This window comes from Leuresthes tenuis, unplaced genomic scaffold, assembly GCF_036924035.1.
Source record: "Leuresthes tenuis unplaced genomic scaffold, fLeuTen1.0.hap1 SCAF_10, whole genome shotgun sequence".
In the NCBI taxonomy this organism is placed as follows: domain Eukaryota; kingdom Metazoa; phylum Chordata; class Actinopteri; order Atheriniformes; family Atherinopsidae; genus Leuresthes; species Leuresthes tenuis.
Window position 1 is genome coordinate 27,113,241 of NW_027325364.1, and position 25,158 is coordinate 27,138,398.

General features: G+C 42.4%; 2 non-coding genes and 2 pseudogenes across 2 annotated transcripts; 3 read left to right on the forward strand and 1 right to left on the reverse strand.

The window, feature by feature from the left end:
- Positions 1–2,173: 2,173 nt before the first annotated feature.
- On the reverse strand, positions 2,174–2,262 carry LOC140317451 (U5 spliceosomal RNA; annotated as a pseudogene).
- A 13,790-nt stretch (positions 2,263–16,052) lies between these two features.
- LOC140317350 (U5 spliceosomal RNA) lies at positions 16,053–16,166 on the forward strand. The gene has a single exon (XR_011917672.1). It is a non-coding gene; the product is annotated as a U5 spliceosomal RNA (small nuclear RNA).
- Positions 16,167–16,474: 308 nt separating this feature from the next.
- On the forward strand, positions 16,475–16,658 carry LOC140317048 (U2 spliceosomal RNA). The gene has a single exon (XR_011917399.1). It is a non-coding gene; the product is annotated as a U2 spliceosomal RNA (small nuclear RNA).
- Positions 16,659–18,888: 2,230 nt separating this feature from the next.
- On the forward strand, positions 18,889–18,956 carry LOC140317462 (U5 spliceosomal RNA; annotated as a pseudogene).
- The last annotated feature ends 6,202 nt before the right edge of the window (positions 18,957–25,158 follow it).

Here is a 25,158-nt window from a genome sequence, read left to right on the forward strand (position 1 = left end):
GACATTCAGACCTTGTTTCAGCCGAAAACCTCCGCTCCCTCTTTTGATCATACATTGTCGGGCATTCGCACCTTCTCTTACCCGCTTTTTACAAACCAGGGTCGGACTTTCACACCTTTTAGTAGCCGAACAACTCCGCTCCCGCTATTGATTGTGTACAGTCGGGTATTTTAACCTTTTCTTACCCGCTTTATACCAACTATTGTTGGACATTCACACCGTCTTACAGCGGAACACCTCCGCTCCCTCTTTTGATGGTGTATGTTCGGGCATTCGAACCTTTTCTTACCCGCATTTTACGAACTATGGTCGGACATTCAAACCTTCTTTTAGCCGAACACATCCACTCCTGCTTTTGATGATGTATGGTTGGGCATTCGTACCTTTTCTTACCCATTTTGCAGTAATTATGGGTGGACATTCACACCTTTTTGCATTTTAACACCTCCTCTCCCGCTTATGATCATGTGCGGTTTGATATTCGAAAATTCTCTTCCATGTTTTCTAGCAATTATTGATGGACATTCAGACCTTCTTGCAGCTGAACACCTCCGCTCCAGCTGTTGATGGTGTATAGTCGGGCTTTCGAGCCTTTTCTTCCCCGATTTTTACAAATTATGGATGGACATTCAGACCTTCTTTCAGCCGAAAACCTCCGCTCCCTCTTTTGATCATACATTGTCGGGCATTCGCACCTTTTCTTACCCGCTTTTTACAATTCATGGTCGGACTTTCACACCTTTTAGTAGCGGAACAACTCTGCTCCCGCTATTGATTGTGTACAATAGGGTATTTTAACCTTTTCTTACCTGCTTTTTGCCAATTATGGTTGGACATTCACACCTTCTTACAGCGGAACATCTCCGCTCCCTCCTTTGATGGTGTATGTTCGGGCATTCGAACCTTTTCTTACCCGCTTTTTACAAACTATGGTCAGACATTCAAACCTTCTTGTAGCCGAACACATCCACTCCTGCTTTTGATGATGGGTATTCAAACCTACTTGTTGCCCGCTTTTCATTAATTATGGGTGGACATACACACCTTGTCGCAGCCAAACACCTCCGCTCCCTGTTAGGATCATGTATGGTTGGGCATTCGTACCTTTTCTTACCCATTTTGCAGTAATTATGGGTGGACATTCACACCTTCTTGCATTTGAACACCTCCTCTCCCGCTTATGATCATGTGCGGTTTGATATTCGAAAATTCTCTTCCATGTTTTCTAGTAATTATTGATGGACATTCAGACCTTCTTGCAGCTGAACACCTCCGCTCCAGCTGTTGATGGTGTATAGTCGGGCTTTCGAGCCTTTTCTTCCCAGATTTTTACAAAATATGGATGGACATTCAGACCTTGTTTCAGCCGAAAACCTCCGCTCCCTCTTTTGATCTTACATTGTCGGGCATTCGCACCTTTTCTTACCCGCTTTTTACAAACCATGGTCGGACTTTCACACCTTTTAGTAGCGGAACAACTCTTCTCCCGCTATTGATTGTGTACAATCGGGTATTTTAACCTTTTCTTACCTGCTTTTTGCCAACTATGGTTGGACATTCACACCTTTTTACAGCGGAACACCTCCGCTCCCTCCTTTGATGGTGTATGTTCGGGCATTCGAACCTTTTCTTACCCGCTTTTTACAAACTATGGTCAGACATTCACACCTTCTTGCAGCCGAACACTTCCGCTCTACCTTTTAGTGTTCTATGGGGTATTCACACCTTTTTTTTCACCGCATTTTATAGATTATGGTTGTAAATTCTCACCCACTCTTATCCGAAGACCTCTCCTCCTACTTTGGTTAATATATAGTCGGGCATTCGAACCTTTTCTTACCCGCTTTTTACAAATTATGGTCGAACATTCACACCTACTTGCAGCCGAACACCTCCGCTCCCGCTTTTGATGGTGTATAGTCGGGCTTTTGAGCCTTTTCTTCCCCGGTTTTTACAAATTATGGTTGGACATTCAGACCTTGCAGCCGAAAACCTCCGCTCCCTCTTTTGATCATACATTGTCAGGCATTCGCACCTACTTGCAGCCGAATACTTCCGCTCCACCTTTTAGTGATGTATGGTTGGCATTTGCACCTTTTCTTACCCTTTCCTACTGATTGCTTAAGATTAAGTTGTTTTTTCTCAAACTACAACATTTCCGCTTTTAGTGTTCTATGAGGCATTCACATATTTTTTTTCACCGTAATGAAGTCTTTAGTAAAAGGCGAAAGACTTGTACGTTATGAAGAGAAACCAGAGTACGATTATCCGTCACTGCGGGAGCAGGTCATCAGGCTAGTTGGCATAGCCACCTTCCCATGGTGAGCTTTGCTTGGTTGAGACGCTTGCTCCCCCCCCCCCCCCCCCCCCCCCCCCCCCCCCCCCCCCCTTGCTCCTCGGCTGACCAAGTAGGAACAATCGGGCCCTATTCGATGGCTGCCTTGTCTTTTACTCTGTGCAAAAGACAAGGCAGCAACAAAAACACCACGGGAAAACCGTATTGAGGCTTTGTTCTGACCGCTCATTCGGTGTCGCGTTTCTTTCAAGCAATTCTCCCGGTTAGCCCGCACTCGGCTCGCTCCCAGAGCCGTGTTAAAGTCTACTTCGCATTCACTCTCTTTTCTCAGCAGACTCTTGGGATTTTATCAATAAAATGAATTCCTTCACTCAAACTATGTTAAAACTGCTTTGTCCTTCATATTTACCATGTCTTGAAAGATTTAAACAAAAAAACCAACGTTGTACTTTGCAGTAAAGAAAGAGCAAATCTAAAGTTTCAGGAATCCGAGAATAAGCTTACTTTCATGAGTTCTTCACGATTTCGGATTTTGCTATAAAATGAATTCCTTCACTCAAACTAAATTAAAACTGCTAAACCGCTAATCTGTTACATGTAAGGCAGATGTCAAATTCACCGAATTAGGATTATTCGGTATTCGGCCAATCGAGCTGTAGCAGCTTCGGTAAAAGAGTATAAGTTGAAGAGTTTGTGAATAAAGGTGTGCGCACACATAGTGAGCTGTAGGAAAATAGGCAGGGAGCAATGCCGGCTGGGGTATATGTTCTTGTATGTTGTCTGACTGTTTGATTTGAATGTGTTGTGTAAGTGTCCTGTTGAATGTTACATGTTTGGGCTTTGACACGCTTCACTGTGGTTGTTAACTGTGTGGTGTGTCCTGAAATGTTATATGTTTGGGCTGTGTGACATGCTTAATGCTTGTCAGTAGCTACCCACTTATTCATATATAGCAACTGACAACGTAAGAAGTCCGGACATACTTTGATAGAGTAGTTGTAGAAGTATCCTTATTGATAATAGATAAACTAATTCATAGTGATAGAACAGTAGATGAACAGGTGCCTGCACATGTCTCACGAAAATAAAATGGATGTATGATTGCTGACGGCAGAGCAATACTGCCAAACTTATGAGTTCTTGTGGCAAACTTGATTCAGTGTCTTGACGTGTATACGCTGTTTCGCTGACTTGATTGTCACAAGAAACAAAGTGTGTTTGATAAGATCCGACCATTTTATTACGGGAGGATCAGTATGTATGTATTTTGATGTGACTGATAAACCCATTCGTATCTTAAGCACAATCTAATACGTGAGACAACGCCCTGGCACACGATAAAAAAAAAAGAGAGAGCGGTTTTGTGTCCCCACAGTCCATAATGTAGAAAAGAGAGAAAAAAGCCTTTCTGATTTGGTGTGTGTGCTCATAGTGCAGAGTGTAGAGAACAGAAAGCCGTTTTGGTGTCACGGGTGTTGTGACTTACACACACACATTTCTAAATTGAGAAAGGAAATTATTTTAGAGGAAGCACTAGAGTTTAGATCCCACATTTGTTGATAGGCATTCATTTATTTCTTCACTTCTGATAAAAATGATAAGACTGACCTAAAGAATTGGAGGCCCATCACACTTTTAAACTTTGACTGTAAACTTTTTAGCAAGGTTTTAACGACACGGATGTCCTCTGTTTTAGAGGAGGTAATTCACCCAGACCAGGCTTGTGCCATCTCAGAGAGACAACTCACGACAGCCTCGTACTGATTCGAGACATCATTGATTACACTAGAGACAGAAACACCCGGCTTGTCATCTTAAATTTAGACTTTGAAAAAGCTTTTGATCGGGTCTCGCATCAATATCTCTTTCAGGTGTTGCAGCCATCGAATAGGGCCCGATTGTTCCTACTTGGTGAGATTTGCTTGGTTGAGACGCTTGCTCCCCCCCCTTGCTCCTCGGCTGACCAAGTAGGAACAATCGGGCCCTATTCGTTGGCTGCCTTGTCTTTTACTCTGTGCAAAAGACAAGGCAGCCACAAACACCGCTCCCGCTATTGATTGTGTACAAGTCGGGTATTTTAACCTTTTCTTACCCGCTTTTTACCAACTATGGTTGGACATTCACATCTTCCTTACAGCAGAACACCTCCGCTCCCTGTTTTGATTATGTATGGTTTGACATTCGCACCTTCTCTCACCCGCCTTTTACTATGGTCGGCCATTCACAGCTTCCTCTCCACCATACTTGTATGGTGGGATATTCACACCCACCTGCATCCGAAGACCTCCGCCCCCACTTTTGTTGATATTTAGTCGGTCATTCGCACCTTACCCGCTTTTGGCAAACTATGGCCTTCTTGCAGCCAAACACCTCTGATCTCGCTTTTGATGATGTAAGGTTGGGCATTCAGACCTTGCTTCACCTGCTTTTCACCAAATATAGTCGGACATTCACACCCACTTGCATCCGAAGACCTCCGCCCCAAATTTTGTTGATATTTAGTCGGACATTCGCACCTTACCCGCTTTTGGCAAACTATGGCCTTCTTGCAGCCAAACACCTCTGATCTCGCTTTTGATGATGTAAGGTTGGGCATTCAGACCTTGCTTCACCTGCTTTTCACCAAATATAGTCGGACATTCACACCTTCTTGCAGCCGAACACTTCCGCTCCACCTTTTAGTGTTCTATCACACCTTTTTTAACCGCATTTTATACATTATGGTTGGAAATTTTCAACCACTCTCATCCGAAGACCTCTCCTCCCGCTTTTGTTAATATATTTGAACTTTAGTCGGACATTCAAACCTTCTTGCAGCTGAACCACCTCCGCTCCCTGTTTTGATCATATATGGTCTGGCAATACTACCTTTTCTTACCCGTTTGTGAGTAATTATGGCTGGACATTCACACCTACTTGCAGCCGAACACAACCTCTCTCGCTTTTGATGATGTATGGACCGGCATTCTTACCTTTTCTAACACATTTTTCAGCAATTATGGTTGGAGATTCACACCTACTCACAGCCGAACAACTCCGCTCCCGCATTTGATGGTGTATAGTCGGGCATTCTCACCCTTTCTCATCAGCTTTTTGCAAATTATGATCTGAAATTCACACCTACTTGCAGTCGAACAGCTCTGCTCCCGCTTTTGATAATGTATGGTTGGATATTCGAACCTTTTCTTAACTGCTTTTTACAAACTTTGGTTGGACGTTCACACCTTCTTGTAGCCGAACACATGCACTCCTGCTTTTGATGATGTATGGTTGGGCATTCGCACCTTTTTTTTACCCATTTTTCAGGTATTATGGGTGGACATTCACACCTTCTTGCAGCTGAACACCTCCTCTCCCACTTATGATCATGTGTGGTTTGATTTTTGAAAATTTTCTTTCATGTTTTCTAGCAATTATTGATGGACATTTAGACCTTCTTGCAGCTGAACACCACCTCTCCCGATTTTGATCATGTATGGACCGGCATTTTTACCTTTTCTAACACATTTTTCAGCAATTATGGTTGGAGATTCACACCTACTCACAGCCGAACAACTCCGCTACCGCATTTGATGGTGTATAGTCGGGCATTCTCACCCTTTCTCATCAGCTTTTTGCAAATTATGATCTGACATTCACACCTACTTGCAGTCGAACAGCTCTGCTCCCGCTTTTGATTATGTATGGTTGGCTATTCGAACCTTTTCTTAACTGCTTTTTACAAACTTTGGTTGGACGTTCACACCTTCTTGTAGCTGAACACATGCACTCCTGCTTTTGATGATGTATGGTTGGGCATTCGCACCTTTTTTTTTACCCATTTTTCAGGTATTATGGGTGGACATTCACACCTTCTTGCAGCTGAACACCTCCTCTCCCACTTATGATCATGTGTGGTTTGATTTTCGAAAATTTTCTTTCATGTTTTCTAGCAATTATTGATGGACATTTAGACCTTCTTGCAGCCGAACACCACCTCTCCCGATTTTGATTATGTATGGACCGACATTTTTACCTTTTCTAACACATTTTTCAGCAATTATGGTTGGAGATTCACACCTACTCACAGCCGAACAACTCCGCTACCGCATTTGATGGTGTATAGTCGGGCATTCTCACCCTTTCTCATCAGCTTTTTGCAAATTATGATCTGACATTCACACCTACTTCCAGTCGAACAGCTCTGCTCCCGCTTTTGATTATGTTTGATTAGATATTCGAACCTTTTCTTAACTGCTTTTTACAAACTTTGGTCGGACGTTCACAATATCTTGCAGCCGAACACCTCCGCTTCCGCTTTTGATGGTGTATATTCGGGAATACGAACCTTTTCTTACCCGCTTTTTACAAACCAAGGTCGGACTTTCACACCTTCTATTAGCTGAACAACTCCGCTCCCTCTTTTGATTGTGTACAGTCGGGTAATTTAACCTTTTCTTACCCGCTTTTTACCATCTATGGTCGGACATTCACACCGTCTTACAGCGGAACACCTCCGCTCCCTCTTTTGATGATGTATGGTTAGGCATTCGCACCTTTTCTTACCCATTTTTCAGTAATTATGGGTAGACATTCACACCTTCTTGCAGCTGAACACCTCCTCTCCCGCTTATGATCATGTGCAGTTTGATATTCGAAAATTTTCTTTCATGTTTTCTAGCAATTATTGATGGACATTTAGACCTTCTTGCAGCTGAACACCTCCGCTCCCACTTTTGATGGTGTATAGTCGGGCTTTCGAGCCTTTTCTTCCCCGGTTTTTACAAATTATGGTTGGATATTCAGACCTTCTTGCAGCCGAAAATCTCCACTCCCTCTTTTGATCATACATTGTCGGGCATTCGCACCTTTTCTTACCCACTTTTTACAAACCATGGTCGGACTTTCACACCTTTTAGTAGCCGAACAACTCCGCTCCCGCGATTGATTGTGTACAGTCGGGTATTTTAACCTTTTCTTACCCGCTTTTTACCAACTATGGTTGGACATTCACACTTTCTTACAGCAGAACACCTCCGCTCCCTGTTTTGATTATGTATGGTTTGACATTCGCACCTTCTCTCACCCCCCTTTTACTATGGTTCACAGCTTCCTCTCCACCATACTTGTATGGTGGGATATTCACACCTACTTGCATCCGAAGACCTCCGACCCCACTTTTGTTGATATTTAGTCGGTCATTCGCACCTTACCCGCTTTTGGCAAACTATGGCCTTCTTGCAGCCAAACACCTCTGATCTCGCTTTTGATGATGTAAGGTTGGGCATTCAGACCTTGCTTCACCTGCTTTTCACCAAATATAGTCGGACATTCACACCTTCTTGCAGCCGAACACTTCCGCTTTTAGTGTTCTATGAGGCATTCACATATTTTTTTTCACCGTATTTTATAGATTATGGTTGGAAATTCTCACCCACTCTCATCCGAAGACCTCTCCTCCCGCTTTTGTTAATATATAGTCGGGCATTCGAACCTTTTCTTACCCGCTTTTTACAAATTATGGTCGAACATTCACACCTACTTGCAGCTGAATACTTCCGCTCCACCTTTTAGGTATGTATGGTTGGCATTTGCACCTCTTTTTATACTGATTGCTGAAGATTAAGTTGTTCTTTCTCAAACTACAAAATTTTTTTAATTGTTGAAACTTGATTTGAAGTGGATAAATAAGGAGGACAAACAGTTTTAAGTCAGGCTGATAGAAGGAATTAATTTTATAGCAAAATCTGTATTTCGTCATATGTCGAGAGATGCTTATTGCTGAAGAAGTTCTTTCTCATTCTACAAAGTACAACGTTGTTTATCGTTGAAACTTGATTAGACATGAATAAATATGAAGGACAAAGCAGTCTTAACTTGGTTTGAGTTAATGAATTCGTTTTATAGGAGAATCCGAATTCGTGCATAACTCATAAAATAGAGCTTATTTTCGGATTCCTGAAGAATGAGTCTGGTTCTTTCTCATAATACAAAGTTTGTTGTTTATTGTTGAAACTTCATCAGAAGTGAAGAAATAAATGAAAGCCTATCAACAAATGTGGGATCTAAACTCTAGTGCTTTCTCTAAAATAATTTCCTTTCTCAATTCAGAAATGTGTGTGTGTAAGTCACAACACCCGTGACACCAAAACGGCTTTCTTTTCTCTCTTTTCTCTACACTCTGCACTGTGAGCACACACACCAAATCAGAAAGGCTTTTTTCTCTCTTTTCTACATTATGGACTGTGGGGACACAAAACCGCTCTCTCTTTTTTTTTTTGATTGTGTGCCAGGGCGTTGTCTCACGTATTAGATTATGCTTACGATACGAATGGGTTTATCAGTCACATCAGAATCCATACATACTGATCCTCCCGTAATAAAATGGTCGGATCTTATCAAACACACTTTGTTTCTTGTGACAATCAAGTCAGCGAAACAGCGTATACACGTCAAGACACTGAATCAAGTTTGCCACAAGAACTCATAAGTTTGGCAGTATTGCTCTGCCGTCAGCAATCATACACCCATTTTATTTTCTTGAGACATGTGCAGGCACCTGTTCATCTACTGTTCTATCACTATGAATTAGTTTATCTATTATCAATAAGGATACTTCTACAACTACTATCAAAGTATGTCCAGACTTCTTATGTTGTCAGTTGCTATATATGAATAAGTGGGTAGCTACTGTTATGGAAGTTTTTCATCGCTTCCTTCCTAATACTTCTGATGAGTAATGAAATAGAGAAACTTACTTTTTCTGCCGGCCGGCTAAGTTTTTATTCTTCGTTGCAAGGAAAAAGATCAGTCCACACCATTCAGCAGCAATGGTATGAAAAGATACAGACAAAAGGAACACAAAGGATTTATACCTGGGGAGGTGGGCTTTGTTCTTGAGGTGTGTAACCACACCTCCAGGGGGGGTAGGATGCAGTCTTGATGATAAAACAATTATCTTGTCTGAGTGTTAATTAAGAAGTAAATAGTTTAAAACAATTAGCGTGTCTGGGTGATACAAATGGTTAATGTGGATTGGAGAGTCTGTCAGTCCTGAGACAGAAATTTTACCATCACAATTCTCCCTTTTGATTATTAATTAATCATTATCAGAAAACAAACTGAAGAAAAATAAAATAAATGAAGAAAGCTAAATGAAATGGGAGTAAAAAAAATAAAAAATAAAATAAAATAAAATAAATAGTCACAACTTAGTATCCGATACGCTAATTCACGCAGATTTCAAAATGTATCATCGTGGCAGTTGTTTAGAGGAGATCAAAACAAAACAAACAAAGCAACCAAAATAAAATAAAATTTACAGAATGTCAACATCAGAGTCAGAGTCTGAGCTGGGGTAATGATCAGGGTCAGGAATATGAAGAGAGGTTGAATTTTCATCAGCATAATTGGCATCGGCATGAACATATGTGGAGGAAGGAGTCATTCCTTTCATGAGCACATTAGACAGGCATTTCCATATGCATGGAATGAGGGTGCAGAGCAAAAAGAAAATCACTACATAAGGGATTATCATTGTTAAAAACCATGCTGGCCATCCTTGGCCCAAAGATTCCAGCCAAGGGAACCATGAGTCATTTATTACAGGAGGGAGTTGAATGGCATCTTTCATGTGTTTGATAATGTTGGTAATGTTCTCATAATCGTCGGAGTGGTTGTCTTCAATTCCAGAGGTCAACATGACCGTGTTAACATCTGACAGCATGTTAAGTAGGGCGTCATGTGGGTCTGGTGGCCCATTGACTATGACTGTGAGTTGTCTGTACATATCCGAGCTTGGATATTCAATTCCACACCAATACGTGCCTGCATCAGTGGGTTTGACATCAGAGATGGTAATCTGGGCTCCGTTGGAATTTGGAAGTTTTGTTATTGTGAAGCGGGGATTTCTGTTTGGAGCAATGGTTTTGTCAGTGGTGGCAACGATCAAGTGCCAATCGTGTGGGCCGCAGGGGTCTCTGCATAGGTATTTGTCATACTTGGCATAATATGCCTGAACCCGTCCTGATCGCCAAATTTCAGGGTAAACGAGGCAGGTGAATGTTGCACTTTGACCTTCTGTCAAAGTGACAGTCCTGGCAGGTTTGTAGGTGTAAGCCTCCATCAGCTGTGCCAAACATGACAGCATCAGAATCAGGTGATGCATGGTGGAGTTTGGTGGAACACGTCTAGTTGGTGTTTGTTGAATCCACAGGGCCAATTCCACGGGTCGTCCTCTTTGGCGTCTGTGCGTCCTTGCACCGTCCGTCGTCTTTGGCCTCTGCTTGTCCTCGTGTCGTCCGTCACCGTCCGTCCTCGTGTCGTCCGTCACCGTCCGTCCTCGTGTCGTCCGTCACCGTCCGTCCTCGCGTCGATCAGGTTGGCAGCTGGGCTCCTCCGTTTGCTCGGGGATCTTCCTGCAGTGGCTGGCGTGCACCCACGTTGCCCTCTCGGCTATCTCCGCGTTGTCAGAATGGATCCAGTGCTCCTTTCTGAAGTCGTTTCTCACCACCCAGGTTGGAAGTCTGCAGAGAGAGAGAGAGAATAAGTTTTTTGCAATATTGTAGCATATATCCTCACATAGGCCAGTGGAGGGGAGTGGCCTGGTTACAGGTTTTACTCCCAGAGATGGAGGTCTGCCAAAATTGAAATTTTGATTTCAGAGTGCCATTTTCTCGTTTGTCAACGTCTCTACTGGCAGGGTGTTATACACAATGTTGTCTGAGGTTAATGGTAAGAAATTTACTAATTTGGGTTATTGCAGAATTGACAAAGTGAGAGCCATTATTGCTGCTCAGTTTTGGTGTAGTTGTAGTTCCCAGATGGGGAGTAATCTCTGTTAGCAGAGCCTTTGCTACCACTTGGCTACTCTGGTGTTTTGCTGGAAATACTTCAATCTATTTTGACCACGTCAACTATTACTAAGCAGCGTTTCTTTCCTTCTGCTGGTGACAGTTCTATGAAATCCATCCTTAAGTGTTGGAATGGTCTGTCTGGTGATGGGTGAGCGATGTGTGTGACTGCTTTGGTTTTACCTGTTATGCGTTGCACAAACCATACGCGGTTGACTGATCTTCTGCTGCATGAACTGAAAATTCTTTGTTGAATCAGTGCTGGGTTATGGCATCCATCATCCCCCCTTTTGACACATGGTCCAATCCATGTGTCAATTTTGCGAAATGAGGGAAAAAATGTTTAGGTAGACAAGGCTTATTATTGGTTCCTCGCCACACATCTTCCTGTGGCGTGGCAAAAGATTGCACCGTTGTGAGAGAGGTGGAAATAGTGACAGGGATAAATTATAGTGGGTTGGAGTGTAGCTTCTTTTTCAGCAGCATCCGCTCTTGCATTTCCTTGAGAGACAGGACCTGTGTTGTTAGTGTGAGCAAAGCATTTACAAACAGAGATTGACTTTTTGGAGTAAAATGGCATCAAGAAGAGCTGTGACTTTGTCATGATGGAGAATGGGTTTGCCGTTAGACTTTAGGAATTGTCTGTGTTTCCACAGAGTGTCAAAATCCTGGACAACCCAAACATGTGTCTGGAATCAGATTAGATGGTTACTGCTTTGTTGTTAGCTAGTCTGCATGCCTCTGCCATTGCTATCAGTTCTGCCACCTGTGCCGAATAGTGAGGGGGGAGTGAGCTGGGGAGAAGAGTTTCATGGTTAGTGACAACAGTAAAACCAACTCTGTTGTGACCCGTTTGTGGGTCACGTGAAGCTGATCCATCTGCAAAGAGAACCAAATCAGGATTTGTTAATGGTGTTTCTTGTAGATCAGGCCTTGGTGAGCAAGCCTGTTGGAGGACAGCAACACAGTTATGCTGTTCTCCATCGTCTGGTGTGGGGAGCAGAGTGGCAGGGTTTAACACATTACAGCGTTCGACAGTAATGTTAGACATTTCTAAAAGTACTGTGTTGTATCGTAGCCAGCGTGCTGTGGAGAGGTGAGAAGTCTTTTGTTCAAGTAAAATCATGGACACAGCATGTGGGACCAGGAGAGCTACATCAGAATAGGCCACAATATCACTGGAGGCCATAACTGCCTTTTCAGCTGCCGCCACATATCTGAATATATCTTGGGAGACCTGCAGCCACGGGGTCCAGTTTTGAAGAAAAATAAGCTACAGGCCGCAGCTTATTTCCATGATCCTGCAACAAAACAGAAGTCATACATCCATCTTTTTCATCTACTGTTTGAATGAACGGTCTGGTAGGGTCAGGCAGGCCCAAAGTTGAAGTGCTTTGTAAAGCAAGTTTTAGTTCTGTGAAAGATTGTTCTGCTTCAGGAGTCCATTTGATCTCATGTTTTGCTTGCAGGCCCTTGCCATGAATGAGGGAGGCGAGTGGAGCTTCAAGAATGGCATAGTTAGAAATGAATTGTCGACAGTAAGAGTACATACCAAGAAATGACATCATCTGCTTCTTTGTGATGGGTTTTGGAAGGTTCTGAATTGCATCCACTCTTTTTGGTGAAAGAGTTTTACCTTCAGAAGTGATGACATGACCTAAGAAGACAACCCTTTCCTGGACAAATTGGAGTTTTGTCAAGCTGGCTTTGTGACCAGTTTGTGCCAGATGTTTCAAGAGTGTGACTGTGTTGGCTTCACACTGCTCTTTAGTCGGACTGCAGATCATGAGGTCATCCACATACTGTAACAAAGCAGTGTCTGGGGAAAGAACAAAGGGTTCAAGACTGTCTGAGAGCTTCAATGCAAATGGTGGGACTTTCACAGTATCCTTGGCACAGACGTGTGAATGTGTAGCCCCTCCTATTGAATTTGAAAGCAAACCAGAATTAGCTTCCTGGGTGACCTGGAACACTGGAGGTGTCTGAAAGATTGACCACTGAAAAGAATTTTGCATTAGTTGGTTGCATCACCTGCTTGCAGATACTGAATATAGCGCCAGTCTGTTGGTTGATCTTTGCCTCTGATTTTAAACAAAGGCATGTGTATTGGAGAATCGTTACGTGGAACAATTACTCCTGCTGCCTTAAGAGACTCAAAGAATGGTGGTATATTATCAATGGCTTTTTGTTTAAGTGGGTATTGAGCCTTGCAAGGTTTAAAGTCTGATTTTAGAATGATGACAACATTTTCACAATTTTTGACAAGGTTAACATCATACTTACTGTTGACTGTTCTTTGTGTGTGCACAAAAGATGTCAGTGAAGGTGAAAAAATAATAGATCTATCAGATGTTTGTTGCCTTTCGGCTGTAGGCTTACACAATTTCATAACTGGGCTCAAATTTTCCCAGCTATCCGATGTGTGTTTTTCTAGTGGGATGTGTGGGACTGAGTAGTCCATGGTGTACATGTTACGTTGAGCTGGTGTGAGAGAGACTGACACAGTGCATTTATGTTCTGTCCAAAGAAATGTGTGTCAGTGTTAGTTTGTCAAACCTCTCCCTTAACCAGCTTTCCTCGTACGATTCGTCAGATTCTGGTGACAGATGGGAGGTACACTGCAGGTCCTCTTTGGCCATGAAGTCTGTTGAGGCTGTTGAAATGATGTTTTTTGCTGAAACAAACTCAGGGAAGGTTGTTAGTGGTTGCAGATGCATATGTCATGTTCGAGGTGTGGAAGACAACTGGGGTTGGGATTATCATTTACACATCCAGTTCCTGTCTGTCAGGTTACTGGGACAGATTTTAGAAAGCAACATTTTTATTTTTTTTTTAAAAAATCTGTTTCTCTTCTAGTTTTTCCGTTTTTCTTTGTTTTTTTTTTTCTTTTTTTTTTCTTTTAAACTAAGGGACCCCCCTATTGGGAATCTGAGCTCATTTGTCCATAAATTTTAATATTTTAACCTTTTATCCCCAAATCTCTTTTTCATAATTTCCACAATTGGCCCTCCGCAGACTGTGCTTCTACGGAAAATTTACTCCCCATTCTGAATGAAGAGGTCGTACGACGAGAGCCAATTAGTTATGCTACAACTGGCAAAAGCGACATTTCGATTTCAGCTTCAAATGACAAATAAAGCTAACTGTTTCCATTGCTATAAACAGATAAATAGCGACATTTCGATTTCAGCTTCAAATGGCGAATAAAGCTAACTGTTTTGATTGCTAAAAACAGATAAATAGCGACATTTCGATTTCTGCTTCAAATGACAAACAAAGCTAACTGTTTTGATTGCTAAAAACAGATAAATAGCGACATTTCGATTTCTGCTTCAAATGACAAACAAAGCTAACTGTTTTGATTGCTAAAAACAGATAAATAGCTGGCCAACTGTGAAGACTATGAGAAATGAAATTGTTGTCTAATTAAAATCCAAATTTGAAAGAAAATGCAATAAGTCAATATTTCAACACTCACCAGACGAGTTTCACTGAACTCTGTTCTTGGAACCCCGGTGGCAGCGACTCAGGACGTGTTACCGGTTAGCCCTCCCGTCTCACAAATTAATTGAGGTTTGGAGGCTGGAAATGATCTATTTCTCCAGGTTGGCCTGTCGCTTTCCGTGCCTTGTCCTGAACGGCTGCTCACGGGATCCTGTCAACAACGCCAAACTGTTATGGAAGTTTTTCATCGCTTCCTTCCTAATACTTCTGATGAGTAATGAAATAGAGAAACTTACTTTTTCTGCCGGCCGGCTAAGTTTTTATTCTTCGTTGCAAGGAAAAAGATCAGTCCACACCATTCAGCAGCAATGGTATGAAAAGATACAGACAAAAGGAACACAAAAGATTTATACCTGGGGAGGTGGGCTTTGTTCTTGAGGTGTGTAACCACACCTCCAGGGGGGGAAGGATGCAGTCTTGATGATAAAACAATTATCCTGTCTGAGTGTTAATTAAGAAGTAAATAGTTTAAAACAATTAGCGTGTCTGGGTGATACAAATGGTTAATGTGGATTGGAGAGTCTGTCAGTCCTGAGACAGAAATTTTACCATCACACTACTGACAAGCATTAAGCATGTCACACAGCCCAAACATATAACATTTCAGGACACACCACACAGTTAACAACCACAGTGAAGTGTCAAAGCCCAAACATGTAACATTCAACAGGACACTTACACAACACATTCAAATCAAACAGTCAGACAACATACAAGAACATATACCCCAGCCGGCATTGCTCCCTGCCTATTTTCCTACAGCTCACTATGTGTGCACACACCTTTATTCACAAACTCTTCAACTTATACTCTTTTACCAAAGCTGCTACAGCTCGATTGGCCGAATACCCTTAGATCCTATTTAGGTGAATTTGACATCTGCCTTACATGTAACAGATTAGCGGTTTAGCAGTTTTAATTTAGTTTGAGTGAAGGAATTCATTTTATAGCAAAATCCGAAATCGTGAAGAACTCATGAAAGTAAGCTTATTCTCGGATTCCTGAAACTTTAGATTTGCTCTTTCTTTTACTGCAAAGTACAACGTTGTTTTTTTTTTGTTTAAATCTTTCTAGACATGGTAAATATGAAGGACAAAGCAGTTTTAACATAGTTTGAGTGAAGGAATTCATTTTATAGATAAAATCCCAAGAGTCTGCTGAGAAAAGAGAGTGAATGCGAAGTAGACTTTAACACGGCTCTGGGAGCGAGCCGAGTGTGGGCTAACCGGGAGAATTGCTTGAAAGAAACGCGACACCGAATGAGCGGTCAGAACAAAGCCTCAATACGGTGTTCCCGTGGTGTTTTTGTTGCTGCCTTGTCGATTGCACAGGGGCAAGCGTTTCAACCAAGCAACGCTCACCATGGGGAAGGTGACTATGGCAACTAGCCTGATGCCCTGCTCCCGCAGTGACGGATAATCGTACTCTGGTTTCTCTTCATAACATACAAGTCTTTCGCCTTTTACTAAAGACTTTCGTGGAGAGCAGCACTAATGAGTTGTTTCTATTTTTGGCAGGCTTTACCTTTGCGGGTGAAGCCCTTTCTGTCTGTGCAAAAGAAATCTTGTTACTGTGCAGAGTGACTTCTCTGAGTAGAGTCGCCTTACTTGTTGCGATTGTGCCGATGTTCGAAGCTGGAGTGCAAAGTTGTTGCTTGAATGGTGCTTGCTGGAGCATGCGGGAGTGCAAAGTTATACCATTTAAAAGGGCTGAAGAGTGCTCAGTGCAGCGGGTGGGCGGAGGTGCAACGTGACACTCTGGCCACCTATGGCCATAAAAAGAACACTGCTACAAGTGCGCATTGTGCCAGCAAGGGCCCTCGGATCTGAAACAGTGGACAGTTATCGCTTCTCGGCCTTTTGGCTAAGATCAAGTGTAGTATCTGTTCTTATCAGTTTAATATGTCCTCTATACGAGGACTACATATTAAATGGATTTTTAAGAATAGGAGTTGAAAAAGAAGCTTGCTCCGTTCACTCCAAGCATCGACCCAGTACTGCAGTGCCGCTGGGAACGGTGCGCTCTTCTCTGCTCTTGTGAAAAAGTAAACAGCGGTGGAGGATGGAAGTTTAGGGAGCCCAAGATGAAAAATTCTTTTAATCTGCTGAGAAAAGAGAGTGAATGCGAAGTAGACTTTAACACAGCTCTGGGAGCGAGCCGAGTGTGGGCTAACCGGGAGAATTGCTTGAAAGAAACGCGACACCGAATGAGTGGTCAGAACAAAGCCTCAATACGGTGTTCCCGTGGTGTTTGTGGCTGCCTTGTCTTTTGCACAGAGTAAAAGACAAGGCAGCCATCGAATAGGGCCCGATTGTTCCTACTTGGTCAGCCGAGGAGCAAGGGGGGGGAGCAAGCGTCTCAACCAAGCAAATCTCACCAAGTAGGAACAATCGGGCCCTATTCGATGGCTGCAACACCTGAAAGAGATATTGATGCGAGACCCGATCAAAAGCTTTTTCAAAGTCTAAATTTAAGATGACAAGCCGGGTGTTTCTGTCTCTAGCGTAATCAATGATGTCTCGAATCAGTACGAGGCTGTCGGTGAGTTGTCTCTCTGAGATGGCACAAGCCTGGTCTGGGTGAATTACCTCCTCTAAAACAGAGGACATCCGTGTCGTTAAAACCTTGCTAAAAAGTTTACAGTCAAAGTTTAAAAGTGTGATGGGCCTCCAATTCTTTAGGTCAGTCTTATCATTTTTATCAGAAGTGAAGAAATAAATGAATGCCTATCAACAAATGTGGGATCTAAACTCTAGTGCTTCCTCTAAAATAATTTCCTTTCTCAATTTAGAAATGTGTGTGTGTAAGTCACAACACCCGTGACACCAAAACGGCTTTCTTTTCTCTACACTCTGCACTATGAGCACACACACCAAATCAGAAAGGCTTTTTTCTCTCTTTTCTACATTATGGACTGTGGGGACACAAAACCGCTCTCTCTTTTTTTTTTGATCGTGTGCCAGGGCGTTGTCTCACGTATTAGATTGTGCTTAAGATACGAATGGGTTTATCAGTCACATCAAAATCCATACATACTGATCCTCCCGTGATAAAATGGTCGGATCTTATCAAACACACTTTGTTTCTTGTGACAATCAAGTCAGCGAAACAGCGTATACACGTCAAGACACTGAATCAAGTTTGCCACAAGAACTCATAAGTTTGGCAGTATTGCTCTGCCGTCAGCAATCATACATCCATTTTATTTTCGTGAGACATGTGCAGGCACCTGTTCATCTACTGTTCTATCACTATGAATTAGTTTATCTATTATCAATAAGGATACTTCTACAACTACTCTATCAAAGTATGTCCGGACTTCTTACGTTGTCAGTTGCTATATATGAATAAGTGGGTAGCTACTGACAAGCATTAAGCATGTCACACAGCCCAAACATATAACATTTCAGGACACACCACACAGTTAACAACCACAGTGAAGCGTGTCAAAGCCCAAACATGTAACATTCAACAGGACACTTACACAACACATTCAAATCAAACAGTCAGACAACATACAAGAACATATACCCCAGCCGGCATTGCTCCCTGCCTATTTTCCTACAGCTCACTATGTGTGCGCACACCTTTATTCACAAACTCTTCAACTTATACTCTTTTACCGAAGCTGCTACAGCTCGATTGGCCGAATACCGAATAATCCTAATTCGGTGAATTTGACATCTGCCTTACATGTAACAGATTAGCGGTTTAGCAGTTTTAATTTAGTTTGAGTGAAGGAATTCATTTTATAGCAAAATCCGAAATCGTAAAGAACTCATGAAAGTAAGCTTATTCTCGGATTCCTGAAACTTTAGATTTGCTATTTCTTTTACTGCAAAGTACAACGTTGTTTTTTTTCTTTAAATCTTTCAAGACATGGTAAATATGAAGGACAAAGCAGTTTTAACATAGTTTGAGTGAAGGAATTCATTTTATTGATAAAATCCCAAGAGTCTGCTGAGAAAAGAGAGTGAATGCGAAGTAGACTTTAACACGGCTCTGGGAGCGAGCCGAGTGCGGGCTAACCGGGAAAATTGCTTGAAAGAAACGCGACACCGAATGAGCGGTCAGAACAAAGCCTCAATACGGTTTTTCCGTGGTGTTTTTGTTGCTGCCTTGTCTTTTGCACAGAGTAAAAGACAAGGCAGCCATCGAATAGGGCCCGATTGTTCCTACTTGGTCAGCCGAGGAGCAAGGGGGGGGGGGGGAGCAAGCGTCTCAACCAAGCAAAGCTCACCATGGGGAAGGTGGCTATGGTTTCTCTTCATAACGTACAAGTCTTTCGCCTTTTACTAAAGACTTCATTACGGTGAAAAAAAATATGTGAATGCCTCATAGAACACTAAAAGCGGAAATGTTGTAGTTTGAGAAAAAACAACTTAATCTTAAGCAATCAGTAGGGTAAGAAAGGGTAAGAAAAGGTGCAAATGCCAACCATACATCACTAAAAGGTGGAGCGGAAGTATTCGGCTGCAAGTAGATGCGAATGCCTGACAATGTATGATCAAAAGAGGGAGCGGAGGTTTTCGGCTGCAAGGTCTGAATGTCCAACCATAATTTGTAAAAACCGGGGAAGAAAAGGCTCGAAAGCCCGACTATACACCATCAAAAGCGGGAGCGGAGGTGTTCGGCTGCAAGTAGGTGTGAATGTTCGACCATAATTTGTAAAAAGCGGGTAAGAAAAGGTTCAAATGCCCGACTATATATTAACCAAAGTAGGAGGAGAGGTCTTCGGATAAGAGTGGGTGAGAATTTACAACCATAATCTATAAAATGCGGTGAAAAAAAAGGTGTGAATACCCCATAGAACACTAAAAGGTAGAACGGAAGTGTTCGGCTGCAAGAAAGTGTGAATGTCTGACCATAGTTTGTAAAAAGCGGGTAAGAAAAGGTTCGAATACCCGAACATACACCATCAAAGGAGGGAGCGGAGGTGTTCCGCTGTAAGAAGGTGTGAATGTCCGACCATAGTTGGCAAAAAGCAGGTAAGAAAAGGTTAAAATACCCTATTGTACACAATCAATAGCGGGAGCAGAGTTGTTCCGCTACTAAAAGGTGTGAAAGTCCCACCATGGTTTGTAAAAAGCGGGTAAGAAAAGGTGCGAATCCCGACAATGTATGATCAAAAGAGGGAGCGGAGGTTTTCGGCTGAAACAAGGTCTGAATGTCCATCCATATTTTGTAAAAATCTGGGAAGAAAAGGCTCGAAAGCCCGACTATACACCATCAAAAGTGGGAGCGGAGGTGTTCAGCTGCAAGAAGGTGTGAATGTCCATCAATAATTGCTGAAAAATGGGTAAGAAAAGGTGCGAATGCCTAACCATACATCATCAAAAGAGGGAGCGGAGGTGTTCCGCTGTAAGACGGTGTGAATGTCCGACCATAGATGGTACAAAGCGGGTAAGAAAAGGTTAAATTACCTGACTGTACACAATCAAAAGAGGGAGCGGAGTTGTTCAGCTAAGAGAAGGTGTGAAAGTCCGACCTTGGTTTGTAAAAAGCGGGTAAGAAAAGGTTCGTATGCCCGAATATACACCATCAAAAGCGGAAGCGGAGGTGTTCGGCTGCAAGATATTGTGAACGACCGACCAAAGTTTGTAAAAAGCAGTTAAGAAAAGGTTCGAATATCTAACCAAACATAATCAAAATCGGGAGCAGAGCTGTTCGACTGGAAGTAGGTGTGAATGTCAGATCATAATTTGCAAAAAGCTGATGAGAAAGGGTGAGAATGCCCGACTATACACCATCAAATGCGGTAGCGGAGTTGTTCGGCTGTGAGTAGGTGTGAATCTCCAACCATAATTGCTGAAAAATGTGTTAGAAAAGGTAAAAATGCCGGTCCATAGATCATCAAAATCGGGAGAGGTGGTGTTCAGCTGCAAGAAGGTCTAAATGTCCATCAATAATTGCTAGAAAACATGAAAGAAAATTTTCGAAAATCAAACCACACATGATCATAAGTGGGAGAGGAGGTGTTCAACTGCAAGAAGGTGTGAATGTCCACCCATAATACCTGAAAAATGGGTAAAAAAAAAGGTGCGAATGCCCAACCATACATCATCAAAAGCAGGAGTGCATGTGTTCGGCTACAAGAAGGTGTGAACGTCCAACCAAAGTTTGTAAAAAGCAGTTAAGAAAAGGTTCGAATATCCAACCATACATAATCAAAAGCGGGAGCAGAGCTGTTCGACTGCAAGTAGGTGTGAATGTCAGATCATAATTTGCAAAAAGCTGATGAGAAAGGGTGAGAATGCCCGACTATACACCATCAAAGGCGGGAGCGGAGTTGTTCGGCTGTGAGTAGGTGTGAATCTCCGACCATAATTGCTGAAAAATGTGTTAGAAAAGGTAAAAATGCCGGTCCATACATCATCAAAAGCGAGAGAGGTTGTGTTCGGCTGCAAGTAGGTGTTAATGTCCAGCCATAATTACTCACAAACGGGTAAGAAAAGGTAGTATTGCCAGACCATATATGATCAAAACAGGGAGCGGAGGTGGTTCAGCTGCAAGAAGGTTTGAATGTCCGACTAAAGTTCAAATATATTAAAGAAAGCGGGAGGAGAGGTCTTCGGATGAGAGTGGTTGAAAATTTCCGACCATAATGTATAAAATGCGGTGAAAAAAAGGTGTGATAGAACACTAAAAGGTGGAGCGGAAGTGTTCGGCTGCAAGAAGGTGTGAATGTCCGACTATATTTGGTGAAAAGCAGTTGAAGCAAGGTCTGAATGCCAAACCTTACATCATCAAAAGCGAGATCAGAGGTGTTTGGCTGCAAGAAGGCCATAGTTTGCCAAAAGCGGGTAAGGTGCGAATGTCCGACTAAATATCAACAAAATTTGGGGCAGAGGTCTTCGGATGCAAGTGGGTGTGAATATCCAACCATACAAGTATGGTGGAGAGGAAGCTGTGAATAGCCGACCATAGTTTGGAAAAAGCGGGTAAGAAAAGGTTTGAATACCCGAACATACACCATCAAAAGAGGGAGCGGAGGTGTTCCGCTGTACGAAGGTGTGAATGTCCGACCATAGTTGGCAAAAAGCAGGTAAGAAAAGGTTAAAATACCCGACTGTACACAATCAATAGCGGGAGCGGATGTGTTCGGCTACAAGAAGGTGTGAAAGTCCGACCATGGTTTGTAAAAAGCGGGTAAGAAAAGGTGCGAATGTCCGACAATGTATGATCAAAAGAGAGAGTGGAGGTTTTCGGATACAAGAAGGTTTGAATGTCCCACCATAGTTTGTAAAAAGCGGGTAAGAAAAGGTTAGAATGCCCGACTATACACCATCAAAAGCGGGAGCAGAGGTGTTCCGCTGTAAGACGGTGTGAATGTCCGACCATAGTTGGTAAAAAGCGGGTAAGAAAAGGTTAAAATACCCGACTGTACACAATCAATAGCGGGAGCGGAGTTGTTCGGCTACAAGAAGGTGTGAAAGTCCGACCATGGTTTGTAAAAACCGGGAAGAAAAGGCTCGAAAGCCAGACTATACACCATCAAAAAGAAGGTTTGAATGTCCATCAATAATTGCTTTAAAACAAGAAAGTAAATTTTCGAATATCAAACCGTACATGATCAGAAGCGGGAGATGAGGTTTTCCGCTGTAAGACGGTGTGAATGTCCGACCATAGTTGGTAAAAAGCGGGTAAGAAAAGGTTAAAATACCCGACTGTACACAATCAATAGCGGGAGCGGAGTTGTTCGGCTACTAAAAGGTGTGAAAGTCCGACCCTGGTTTGTAAAAAGCGGGTAAGAAAAGGTTCGAATGCCCGAACATACACCATCAAAAGAGGGAGCGGAGGTGTTCCGCTGTAAGACGGTGTGAATGTCCGACCATAGTTGGTAAAAAGCGGGTAAGAAAAGGTTAAAATACCCGACTGTACACAATCAAAAGAGGGAGCGGAGTTGTTCAGCTAAGAGAAGGTGTGAAAGTCCGACCATGGTTTGTAAAAAGCGGGTAAGAAAAGGTTCGTATGCCCGAATATACACTATCAAAACCGGAAGTGTAGGTGTTCGGCTGCAAGAAGGTGTGAACGTCCGACCAAAGTTTGTAAAAAAGCAGTTAAGAAAAGGTTCGAATATCTAACCAAACATAATCAAAAGCGGGAGCAGAGCTGTTCGACTGCAAGTAGGTGTGAATGTCAGAAAATAATTTGCAAAAAGCTGATGAGAAAGGGTGAGAAATCCCGACTATACACCATCAAATGCGGTAGCGGAGTTGTTCGGCTGTGAGTAGGTGTGATTCTCCAACCATAATTGCTGAAAAATGTGTTAGAAAAGGTAAGAATGCCGGTCCATACATCATCAAAAGCGGGAGAAGTGGTGTTCGGCTGCAAGTAGGTGTGAATGTCCATTAATAATTGCTTTAAAACATGAAAGAAAATTTTCGAAAATCAAACCTTACATGATCATTAGCGGGAGAGGAGGTGTTCAGCTGCAAGAAGATGTGAATATCCAACTATAATTACTGAAAAATGGGTAGGAAAAGATGCGAATGTCCAACCATAAATCATCAAAAGCAGGAGTGGAGTTGTTCAGCTACAAGAAGGTATGAAAGTCCAACCATAGTTTGTAAAAAGCGGGTAAGAGAAGGTTCGAATACCCGAATATATACCATCAAAAGCGGAAGCGGGGGTGTTCGGCTGCAAGAAGGTGTGAAAGTCCGACCAAAGTTTGTAAAAAGCAGTTAAGAAAAGGTTTGAATATCCAACCGAACATAATCAAAAGCGGGAGCAGAGCTGTTCGACTGCAAGTAGGTGTGAATGTCAGATCATAATTGCTGAAAAATGTGATAGAAAAGACTAGAATGCCGGACAATACATCATCAAAAGCGGGAGAGGTGGTTTTTCGGCTGCAAGTAGGTGTGAATGTCCAGCCATAATTACTCACAAACGGGGGAAGAACATGTAGTATTTCCAGACAACACATGATCAAAACAGGGAATGGAGGTGGTTCAGCTGCAAGGTGTGAATGTCTGACTAAAGTTTGTAAAAACCGTGTAAGACAAGGGGCGAATGCCCGACAATGTATGATCAAAAGAGGGAGCGGAGGTTTTCGGCTGCAAGGTCTGAATGTCCAACCATAATTTGTAAAAATCGGGGAAGAAAAGGCTCGAAAGCCCGACTATACACCATCAAAAGCGGGAGCAGAGGTGTTCAGGTGCAAGAAGGTCTGAATGTCCGACCAATAATTACTGAAAAATGGGTAAGAAAAGGTGCGAATGCCAAATCATACATCATCAAAAGCAGGAGCGGATGTGTTCGGCTACAAGAAGGTTTGCATGTCCAACCATAGTAAGTAATAGGTGGGTAAGAAAAGGCTCGAATGCCCGACTATACACCATCAAAAGCGGAAGCGGAGGTGTTCGGCTGCAAGACGGTGTGAACGTCCGACCAAAGTTTGTAAAAAGCATTAAGAAAATGTTCGAATATCCAACCAAACATAATCAAAAGCGGGAGCAGAGCTGTTCGACTTCAAGTAGGTGTGAATATCAGATCATAATTTGCAAAAAGCTGATGAGAAAGGGTGAGAATGCCCGACTATACACTATCAAATGTGGGAGCGGAGGTGTTCGTCTGTGAGTAGGTGTGAATGTCCGACCATAATTGCTGAAAAATGTGTTAGAAAAGGTAAGAATGCCGGACCATATATCATCAAAAGTGGGAGAGGTTGTGTTCGGCTGCAAGAAGGTGTGAATGTCCAGCCATAATTACTCACAAACGGGTAAGAAAAGGTACTATTGCCAGACCATATATGATCAAAACAGGGAGCGGAGGTGGTTCAGCTGCAAGAAGGTTTGAATGTCCGACTAAAGTTTGTAAAAAGCGGGTAAGACAAGGTGTGAATGCCCGACAATGTATGATCAAAAGAGGAGCGGAGGTTTTCGGCTGCAAGAAGGTCTGAATGTCCACCCATAATTACTGAAAAATGGGTAAGAAAAGGTGCGAAAGCCCAACCGCACATGATCATAAGTGGATGAGAAGGTGTTCGACTGCAAGTAGGTGTGAATGTAAGATCATAATTTGTAAAAAGCGGGTAAGAAAAGGTAAGAATGCCCAACCATAAATTATCAAAAGCGGCAGCAGAGTTTCGGCTGGTATTTATCAATGTCTAGATAGATTTCAACAAAAAACAACGTTGTACTTTGCAGTAAAAGAAAGTGTAAATCAAAAGTTTTAGGAATCCGAGAATAAGCTTATTTTCATGAGTTCTGCACGATTTCGGATTTTATGTATAAAATGAATTCCTTCACGCAAACTAAGTTAACACTGCTTTGTCCTTCATATGTACCCATTTCTACATATATTTCAAGCATAAACTTCCTCATATTACCCTGAATGAGAAAGAGCCACACTTGTGATTAAGCCATACCTCCCTTTTGAGGAGTTCTGCATGATTTGGGATTTTATCTATAAAATTAATTCCTTCACTCAAACTATGTTAAAACGGCTTTTAACTTCATATATATCAATGTCTCGATAGATTTAAACAAAAAAAAAACAACGTTGTACTTTGCAATAAAAGAAAGA